This window comes from Dysidea avara, chromosome 7 (genome assembly GCF_963678975.1).
Source record: "Dysidea avara chromosome 7, odDysAvar1.4, whole genome shotgun sequence".
Classification (NCBI taxonomy): domain Eukaryota; kingdom Metazoa; phylum Porifera; class Demospongiae; order Dictyoceratida; family Dysideidae; genus Dysidea; species Dysidea avara.
Window position 1 is genome coordinate 31,799,804 of NC_089278.1, and position 11,511 is coordinate 31,811,314.

Sequence of the window (11,511 nt, forward strand, 5' to 3'; positions counted from 1 at the left end):
GGGGGACTGTTTGCCGATGTGGACTCCCATAGAACTTAGTCTCGGTCTGGGCACGAGACTACATAGAACTCACGGTTGGATCAGGATGTAGTGTGGTGCTATAAAATAAAATATGAAACCATTTACAATCTATGCTGTTAAAATAATTATAGCTGTGCAAGGCTAGAAGTGTGATACTCGACTTCAGTGCTGTTTCACTCACCTTCCACGTGATAGCTAGGAAAACTTTCACTTCTGAGGTGCAAATAGCTATCATTAGTAGCTACACAGCTGTGTCATGTTGTTGCCAGAGAAGAAATTAGGCTTGTGTAGGAATGTGTTACTGGAAATTATGTCACCTTGTTGAACACATATTCATGTAGCATAACAAATTGGGGCAGACTATATAGACAAAAGATTGACTGGATCTAGTTTAGTTAAATAATCTGTACTACTTATTTTTTTTTTGTATAACCACACCCTTGCATGCCCACACAGGCCTTTTTAGTTCATGCTTGTGGCTGTATGTGTCCGAGGACTCACCCACATTTGTTAATTTTGTACGACGTTTTCATCATTGATGGTTTTCTCTCTCTCTTATGCATACCATATGCTGAAAGGTTATGGTCCAACTTTCAGACACAGCTATATTAGGGGTTTGCGACAAAAATGCAATGTCTATACAGTTATTATTTGATGAAAGGTTAGGCAATGTCTTGATGTTATAGCAAGTGAGAGCAGTCAGTACAGCTTTTCAGCAAGTAGATTCTGTTAAACAGTATTGTATGTGAAACTGCTAAGGTGCTACTACGTGGCATCATTTCATTGTTGTACATGCAATGATTAATGTGGCATAGATCGTACCTATTTGGTTTGTAGAATTCATTTGTTGGTGAACTGAGTAGGGTTGATAGCTGCTGTTGTTTTACATATGGAATATTCCAACAAGACATCTTGAGGAGTTTTATATGATACAGCAAGGGGATTCAAAGCGAGCAAATATCGCCTTACAAAGTTTTGTCACAGTTTTATTTTCTGTTTGTTCAACTAGTAGATGGCTCTTCATGTTATCAAGCATGTTCATCTTCATTTAACATATTAGCAGCTTCCTCTTGTTAATAAGACCACCCAGGTAGGTGTCAACCTAAATAAAGTAGTAGTGTGCTGGCTAAAAGCAGCAACTGTGTGCAGTTGGACACCAATAATGACCTGATGATGAGGTGAAATTTGTTCAATATATTTCTGGCACATCTAGAAATTGTGGTCTTTTAAAGTTTAACGTACTCTATTGTGCATGGTATACACATTTCACATCATTATCTATAAAGTGTTGTCCGGCAATGACACACAATATGACAGTAACTATGAGTGTCCTACTTTGTTTTTATGATGCATACAAGGATGACAGATATATTTTCTGAATACACTGCTTCTATACGTTTACTTATGGATACATCAGTGATGACCTACGTGTACTGATGTGTACAAGTCTGATAGCCTACACACAGGATACACTCCCCTTACATGTTGAAACTATTGCATTATCTGTCAATTTTCAATTAATATGCAATAGTATGTTTTACTATCAGTCACTTTAAACCTCTATATGACTAGCTGTTTGTATTTTATTTAATAAAACTTTGCCTGGTTCTTCGTGGTGCCATGACACTACTTTTGTGGACTATAATTATTAGGGGACGTGTGTGCCTAATAATCAAAGTCCCAGGAAATTTTTACTAGATGAAGTTTGCAGAAAAGACATCATAACATGTATAGCAACAGTAAGTTATACACCAAATACAATATGCGTACAGTACGTGATACCTGGATGGCTTGGGACCAATTGAGAATGTCCTGATTTGCCACACCAGATCAGAGGAGGTATTAGCATATTCAAGGTTATGCATGTGTATATTACTGGACAGGCAAGCAAAAAGGAGAATGGTCTTCGTCAAGACTAAGGGTATCATGTTTCTTTAGATTTTGAATGAGCTATATATATTATTAATTAATCAGTTAATGTACTTCAGCACCTTAACTAAATGCCCAGGTTTCTCCATTTGAAACATGTTCCTGACCGTATCTACAGAAAACGGAAATTTTTGCAATAAATCAGTGTATTGCTGGTTACCAAAAGCCAAATACAAATTATACACTATAGCCATTGATGAAATTTTTAAAATGGATTGTGGGTATAAAAATGTACTACAATGAAAAGCAACTCATGGCATCGGAAATGGGTATATAATGAACATAGTAGAGCAAAGGCACAAAACTCTTACCAACATGCATATATGTACTTCATCTGTGTAAACTTTAAAAAAAAGCATGTGTGACCATAATTTAAAAAAAAAACATCAGTGCAGTAGTTGGTACAGTTGAACCTGTCTTAACGGGGCCATCTGTATAGAAAGGTACCTCTCTAAAAAGACCACCCGCATATTCCTCAGGTGAGTTATTTATGCACAAATTCACCTGGTTAAAGCAACCACCTGCCTATAAAGGCCAAAAAATCTTGGCCCAAAGGTGACTATTGTCCAAAAATTTTAGCCTTGGAGGATTAATTGATGTAGAGCTGCCTTTTGCATCCACGACTCCACAGAGACATTCCTAAATTTGCACCTTGTGAACATATCCCATTAATGATAATCATGGTACAGTGTATATGGACCCCTCAAGACCAAATAAGCTCCTGATTATAAGGTTATCTGTTTATAAGGCCAGGCAAAGTTGATTGCTAGCTTCCCATTTCAAAATTTTCAAAATATGCGGGGAAAAGGTCATTATTCATTATGGATAAACCTTGGAAAAAAAAACTAAAATAAACCCACTGTTACAATAATGAAATAATTGTGAAAATATTTGAAAATCCATGCGGTGGAAATAGCCATATAATGAAAAATTTGTGGCACTTCTATTAAGGCATGCGGGCGGAAATGGGAAACTAGCAATCAACTTTAATTTGCCTGGCCTAATTGTTACTGATGTAGCAAAAAAAGCCTCATACTTGGGACCTTAACCAAACATCCAGATCGTAAAGAATTTCAGCCCAATGGAAACCATTATGAATAGAACTTAGTCTCAATAAAATATTGTCTTGCAAGCTCGTGAAAATTTTGTATACTGAATGAACAATATTGAGAATGTGCCAGTATACTTGATAGTGGTAAATTGACTTTACCACACCCAGCTGTAATTTTGACCAAAGTTGAATTGCAAGTGTGTTGCTTAGCTGGGTCAAGTCACACTCATCATTTGAAATAATTTTGTTTCACTGTCTCATATATGACTCTTTTTGGTTTTGGGTGAGGTCCTCCTCCTCCATCATCTGTGTAATTCCATACCATGTAGTGCCACACTGGAAAACCAATGATCGCATATTATTACAATATCACTCAGCCTGCTCACACTGACAGTCATATCAACCCTATTTTACCTTATTACTTACTTGTGTGTGATTCCCAAGCAATAGCGGTTCTGCAAACATTGTATTTACTTCTAGAGCATAATGCTTTGAAGCCTTTGAGGAATTACAGGTGGTCTGAGCATGTCATTTATTTGATGTGTATGGCTATAGTTAAATGTTTGTTTACAAATTAAGGATAATAAATCTCATCACACTTGTATAATTATTATTGTTGTGCTACTTGTCTGAGCCATTGATATATAACATAGGAGTGGTCTGTTTTGTGTTTCGATATATCCCATCATGTGCATTTGATAGTATTGTCTATAGGGTCTTCATATATAATACATTTACATGTTACCAGTAGCTTCTATAGGAGACTAATTTAATCTATACTCTATGAAAGAAAGTCCTATAAATTAGCACGTTTCAATATAGTTAATCAATCTAAAATTAGCTGTTCGATACCTTCCAAGTTGCCTTACACTTATTGTACTTGCGTGTGACACTAACATATCGGGTGGGGCATACAGGTTAATTACAAGTAGTTGGGTAAAGGAAAGTTAATAAAATTACATCAGTAGCTTACCATATGACAGGAAATTTTGACAGAAGGCAAAGTTGATGAATCCACACTTCATCAGCTTTGATTAATGAAATGTTGACAATAAATCAGCCATAGTTCTAAACACTACTTTTAAAAGTGCATATGGTCATAAATTGATGAATTAACTGACATGTCAAATTTGTCAACTTAAATTTCTTTAGTCAAAATTTCTTGTCGTATGGTACAATGTATCATGTGTATAGTATACTTAAGAATATAGAGCCTGAGGTATCCAGAACATTTGTGATTATCAATTAAATGCATATTCAAGATACTGTAACAGTTAATTGTGACTTCTAATAATTTAAGTAATATTTGGTGTAAATCCACTTGTTACTGATTTTCATCAATTCTCAATTCCTTGAATTCCAAAAAAATATTTTAAAACTGGACCCTGCACTAAACATCACCCTGAAAATCAAAACTCTAATTATTTCATGCATGGCCATATGGGTGATGGTCACAATTTATTTCAATTGTCATTTACAAATTATGCTATACACTTAGCTACAGCCATTGCAATAATCATTGCTAGCTTTAAAGCGTATAGTCAACTGTAGTAGCTAGCTGCTATATATCTGTTTATCAATAGCAAATTAATTTTATACGATTGCATCATTTTGGTTCCAGTTTCACCATTCATACTTATCCCACCCTATGTAATCAGATGCATCCTTGTTTTTGTTTAGATAACGTTATTATCTGTTAATGTTTGATGAACAATTTATTGAAATGTGTACAATCATGCCGCATATGCAGTGACCGCAACTTGATCCACAGTAACTGATCATGCCATTGATAACTTATGTACTCCATATGCAAATACACACCAGTTATGCTTATGCAAAATAAACATGTATATAAGGACACAGGAAAGTGATCCAGATAACATACTTATTAAGTCATTGTTGACAACAAAATGGAACTTGAAGATTTCTGAAGCACTGAATAGTCTGGTGACTATCTTTAATTTGCTGTTAATTCTTGGAATCCAGTATTTCCGTACAGAGACTATAGCTAGTAGGTAGCTAATCTGAAATTATTGCTGCAGGCGTGATCTCACTGAGAACTTGTTTATAACTTTAAGAACTGAACACCAAAAAATTGATGAGTGTTCATGTTTCAGTCATAGTAATTGGTTGATGCACTTCATTAGTGTACCATTTGACTTCTGTGTACACATCACAAATCTCTAACTGATTGCATGTATACAGCTCCTTGGATACACCCAACATAATCATACAGATTGGATTAACCAACTGATTACGAAGACCACAATAGAGTGACTATGAAGGGTTTGAGTGAAGTTACAAGACTGGGTAATACTAGTTTAATGGTTATGATGTAAGCAAAGATTTGGCCATGGCCAAAATTTTTAATGTGTGCTGCTCAACAGTTGGCATAGCTACCAAGCAATAAACAAGCAGTTGTGTTTATTAGCTACCAAAAGTTAATGTTTACTATATAGCATGGTAGTCATTCCTGTAATGTTTGGTAGGACCACAAATAACTGCACTCAATGGGTTTTAAATATTTAGCATTAGTTAGTTATAGTGCAAGTTAAAAATACAAAGCATCACTATTCTATCTATGCACATTTGAATTCAATACTTCGATAGTGATGTAGCATGTAGTTACATGTATGGTTCAAACACTCAAGTGTGCTTCGATACAGTCATTTTAAGTTGTACACAATGTACATATGTAACTCTATATGTACAAAATCATTATACTTAATTGTACCGGAATTATATATATATACATTCACACAATTATGTAACTGTATGTATGTGGCTGGCATGGTGGCCATATACATGTATTACAACCATAGTGTAGTCCAGGTATAGGCTTTCTTGTATGCACACTTTAGTGTATTGACCAGAAGAGGTAATATCAGCTTACAAGTCACGATTGCAGACATGGGTCTGGAGACTACAATATTTCACACCTCATCATAATTCCTTAGTCATCATCATATAATTGCTAATTAAACAATGAATGAAGCCACCAGTCACTTTCAATGTCTGCCATAATGATTGTGTAGTGGTAAGGATTATTAAAACAAATTTTATACAATATTTTGTCTGTTGGGTAGCTACGTATCTGAGTCATACACCCTGGGACCATGTGTATTAGAATGGTGGCAACTTCAAGGGTCTAAACGTACATACTGTGTATATACAAAAAAGGATCATGGACAAGTGTCATGATTATCAATGTGTCCATGTCCTTTTTGAGAGTGGGAAGTTCCACTGTACTGCAACCACCTATTAATTTTTTGTTCATACATACAGTACCAACACGTCTATTTATTTACAACACTTTCTAGATACCCGAGTGATTTCAATTTGTTACAGTACATGGTAGACTTGGTTGCCAGTGCTTATCCCATACATACACCTTATGAAATTTCACCACAAGAAATCAATGCTACCAATGTAAACATGTTTAGAAGTGTTGATTGGCTCGTGCACATAAAATGAATATCATAAAATCATGCAAAGAGGATAAATCCATTTCTTCATATATATATATATATATATATACATATAACATCGCACAAGTAATACCTGTGCGGTATATAAAAGCATATTAAAGAGCCACTAAATTCAAGCTATAATCACTACTGACGGTTGTTGTTGTGTACAACTACTCAAGGAGTTCACTTTATTCATATACATTATTTAGTAGTGTAACTACAAGCTTACGGAAATTGATGTTTACAATACAAATTACTACATATTCTGTCTGCTATGTCATATACGTGGAAATTTTAAAGGAAGCCGGTAAATATTTAGTGAGTTGCGCAATTGATTGATTTTAATTTTTCAACCAATGATTTTAGCATATAATAATCAAATTTGTTGAAGTCTTTCCAGCTTTTTAAAATATGAGAGATCAAGATACTACTCTATATCAATTAATGAAAGGGTTTCCAATTCATGTTCATATGTCATTTTTTCTAAATCAGTTCAGGTATGTACTGTTGAACACAAATCTGAACTATACATGTGTACCAGGGATGTTGTACACATGCACCGCGGTGTAGGAGGGCGAATATAGTTTCTGCATGTCGTAACCGCACATAAGAGCTGCATACTTCTACACACCATAGCCACGCACGGCTCCTGTGATCTAACACGTGTACTAACTGAAGCACTTAGAATGTACATTGTCTCTTTACATGAAATGCATAGTGTACGCACATAATATAATGCATACAATTAGTCATATTGACATTTGCATGCTTATTACATAACTAGTCACCAATGAAATATTTTTATTGTGTGAATATGTGGCAAACAGATATTCATATGTTTTGCTTGATGATAGATAATGTAAGCTATTCCAAAAACGTTGTACTAATTTGTATCTATGCATGCTATTTGGTCTGCAAGGAAGATGGCTTACTTGTTTTTGAAAAGAGTTTACTACCTAGAAACATGCAGGGATGCAAGAAATGGCTGATGTAACAAACTTGCTTCTTGTGAGTGAACTACCCATTCACCATAGTTACTCATTCATACCATGTGTATGAATACTGAAATATGCATGATGTTGTGACTATGGAGATCTGACAAGAGCTCATATGCATGTTTGTCAGATCACAAATAGTTGTAAATAAGCCACATTAAAGACTCATTTGGGTGAGGACAACATGTGCTAACTTTCTACCAGACATCCAAGCTCTAAACTGATTAGAGAACTTTGTAGTTATGCTTTGATTTTTTTAATTACAATACCTTTTTCTATATTTTTATTTTGAATATGTATGAACTACCACCTATGATCAATTTAACAAAGCCATACAATAGCTTAAGCTTTAACTCAAATCTTTTGTTTCACATGAAAGGAGAGCTTAAAATTGTAATTCTCAGCCTATCAATTGGCACTGAGAGTACTGCTCAGTGTATTCATGAACTGATTACCATTATCATGATATGAATGGCCCCTACATGGAGATCTCCCACATCCGATTGCAGTTTAATTTTCATATTCTCCAGCTACCCGCACTCAGCCAGTAAAGATCACTTGATTCTTACATAAGATTCTGTAACACTTATGGGACTACTGTAACAGATATCCTCACAACCACCACCATGTAGCTACATATATTACTATTCATTAACAGTGCCACTTGTTGACTAAAGGTGTGGTGAGAAGTTTATACCACCATGTAAAAACTAGTTAGAGTAACCTAGCCAGAGTGAAGCACACAAAGAGACACTCATTACATTTCATAAGTAGATAACAGGGCAGTCATACAGTGTTATTAATTTAGCAGTATATGTTTATTTTTGTACTTGTTTGATAGTGTACTGTAAAGTAAAGGACACACAGATCTGTAGACCTGCAGCCATTGATGGGTGGACATAGCTACTGAACTGATAAAATTCCATTCACTAGTACAAAGCCACACAAGTGATGCTTAATATCCACATGCACACATACACATTCATGTGAGATTACACATACACTAGCACACACCCAAAACTGTACACAAGAGTCTTCATCAATGGCTAATAGACACAATTTTCAGCTGTTGTGTTTACAGACATTGAGAAATTTTTTTTCTGTCCAAGATGTGGAAATACCCTTCATATTTTCAGATGTATGTGCTTTTAAGAATAAAACATATTCTTGAACCACTCTGCTTGCTTTATTCACAGTTACTGATCCTTCCATAGTGGTATATACAAAATCCACATTATTAACTAGCACATAAGAAGCCACGTAATTGTAAAATAAATTTAATATAGCTACTGTTAGAACTGTGGGAAGGTGGCCTGGTGTACTCTGTATTGATTAAATAAATTTAGTATCTAGCATGTTTTGAAATGTGAGTAGTTACGTATTGTCACAAACACAGCAGATATGATGTTGATCTAAATGTCATGTTACACTGCGTGTGTGGCTCGCACTCTAGCTTTCAATAGGAAAAACAACAAATATCCATACCATTGTGACATCACACAATAACACAGGATGGAGACATTGTGAACACTGAAAATACACTCATCATGAGTGTCAAATCCAATTAGATTTATGGTTTTCAATTGGCTGCATACATCATCTATGGTTGCTGCATGAAAAAATTTGCTAGCTAAAATGCTTAGCTACTTATTGCTTAACAGGATTAGTTCAATTCAGTTTGTTAAAGGAAAATATTTTGAAACAATTCCCTATTGCTCACTTATTCAATTGTTCTTATTTATGCAGCACAGTGTCATAGTATCTGTTTGTATTCTCAAAGTGGTTTCTTTATTGAGCAATAGTCTGTGTAAACAAGTGACAGCATAGCTAGGGAACTAGAGAAACAAGGCTATCCAATGTCACTCAGCAAAAACAATGAAATCTTGACCACTTCATTTGCTACAGTTGGTTGCATCAAAGCCATAGACAAATATGTGATTTTACAATTTCTTGGAAAATCTATCTAAATCCACAACCAAATTATGTGATTTATATCACAATTAAGTAATAGTATAGAGATTTGTAGGGCTTTACAACACCATATTTGTAGCGATGAATGTATACTTTACCAATATGGTACTCTCTGTTATATTACCCTCAACGATGATGTAACAACAAGCATTTGATGATGTGACAAATCCACAAACAACCTATTTGGAACATTTGACAATTTAACACTTATGTCACATATGGGAATGTTTTTTGGCAACACAGCTTATTCATAATCTATCACATGCCTTTGGTAAATTGTTGTGATTACGGCCTAGATGTTCTATTTACAAAATACGTTACTCTTTTTTGCTTCCTTAAGTAAATCTCAGCACTGTTATAGCTACATGCACGTCACTGCACAAAATCAACAGTGTTCAGTTGATATGACTGTAGTGTGTTATTTTAATTGTATTCCGATTACATCTTACAAGGTATATGAATACCGCTAGATCAGGATTTACAAGTTAGTCCAAGCTTGTTTTGTTACAATTTGTGAAGTGTTTACCGAGTATCGCTTTACCTTGCTAACTTTTCTGTCTGTTTTATTTTTAGAGTATCACAACTGTATGATCACTAGGTGACAAACGAGTTTAAACTTGATATGTATGTTTAAGGTATTTGTCTAGTGAAAGGTGTTTGGAATCAACCACAAGGCTTAGTATAAATAAATGAGCAGTGCCTTTGTTCAGCAAACATTTGAGGTACCACCCATACTTCCTGTCATGAACTGTACAAGTTTAAGAAGTGCAGCACAATGGATTATGCACATGCTAGCAATAATATTTACAATATATAATAACATAGAGACTACATTGTGTAATCTTTTGCCGCTTAAATCAGCCAAAACAAAAATAGTAGCAGAACGGTTATACTATACATGGTTATGTGGCCGTTGATGAAAATGCCATATTTGATGCATCGATTCCTTGTTATATGGTACACCAATAAACCAGTCAAGTAAGGCAAATGGAGCATAGATAAGACAAACAACAAACACATTTTCTTTGAACCACAAAATTAACTACAATTTCCTTCAATGACATTAAATAATGGGACCATTATGTTAATGTCACATTATCCTGGCCATTGAAGAGGTGACATCAAGGACCACCACTATAAAGGTTAGCCCATGCAATCATGCCTTGATCCCTTTAAACAAAACCTGCACAATGAAACATACTGTGGTAGACAATGCTACAGATGGCGATATCAATTAATCACATATATTCACATACGACTACCTTTTGATCTAAGCTTGTTGCATATGTGGCCTATTCAAACTAAGTCAAAACTTCAATGATTACAACCAGACTATTAGACATGTTGTTGAAAGTGTTTCCCTAGCTACTGAAAAGTAAAAACATTATCCCATTAAAAAGTCGCAGATGACTTGAGGAAAGTGTGAGATAACCTCTGACAGGGAAACTGGTCTTCCTGTATAGTTACATGCTATTACAATTATACCTTGTGGCCTACAGATCTACACAGACAAGTCAGTTTGGCATTATGGGTTGTGCTTTGTAAAAATCCACTCAGACTGTAAAAACCAAGGCACAACAGCATTGACTGCAGCATTCAGTGAAACCATATATATTTGGGTGCTTATGTCATTCAGGCCAATGAAATTAACAAAAGAAAATACAGCATCACTGTAGCACTGTATTGGCTCTATATTGGAATTTGTCATATCAACAGTAACAAGATTAGAAGCAATTGTTTATTTATTCTCTGATCACTTCAAAAACCACCATCCTTGTGATGCCAGCTATCCTGTATTGATGTGTTCAATTGCCCATAACAAAATGAGATTCACTTGTTTTGTTACTGGTTGCTATCAACCAACAAAGACCAGAAGTTGTCTCTGATTGAACTCTGTTACTGCCGGTATTAAGTTTCTAACTTATAGCATCACTGTCACAGTATAAGTGTCTGTGTACTTACAAGCCATATAAGTAAACCGGACCTAAGCTGAAATTCCTTAGCCCAGCAAGATCATGGCACAGAAAATGATATAGGCTACTGACACGGTAAGTCATACCAATGAATATTTGTG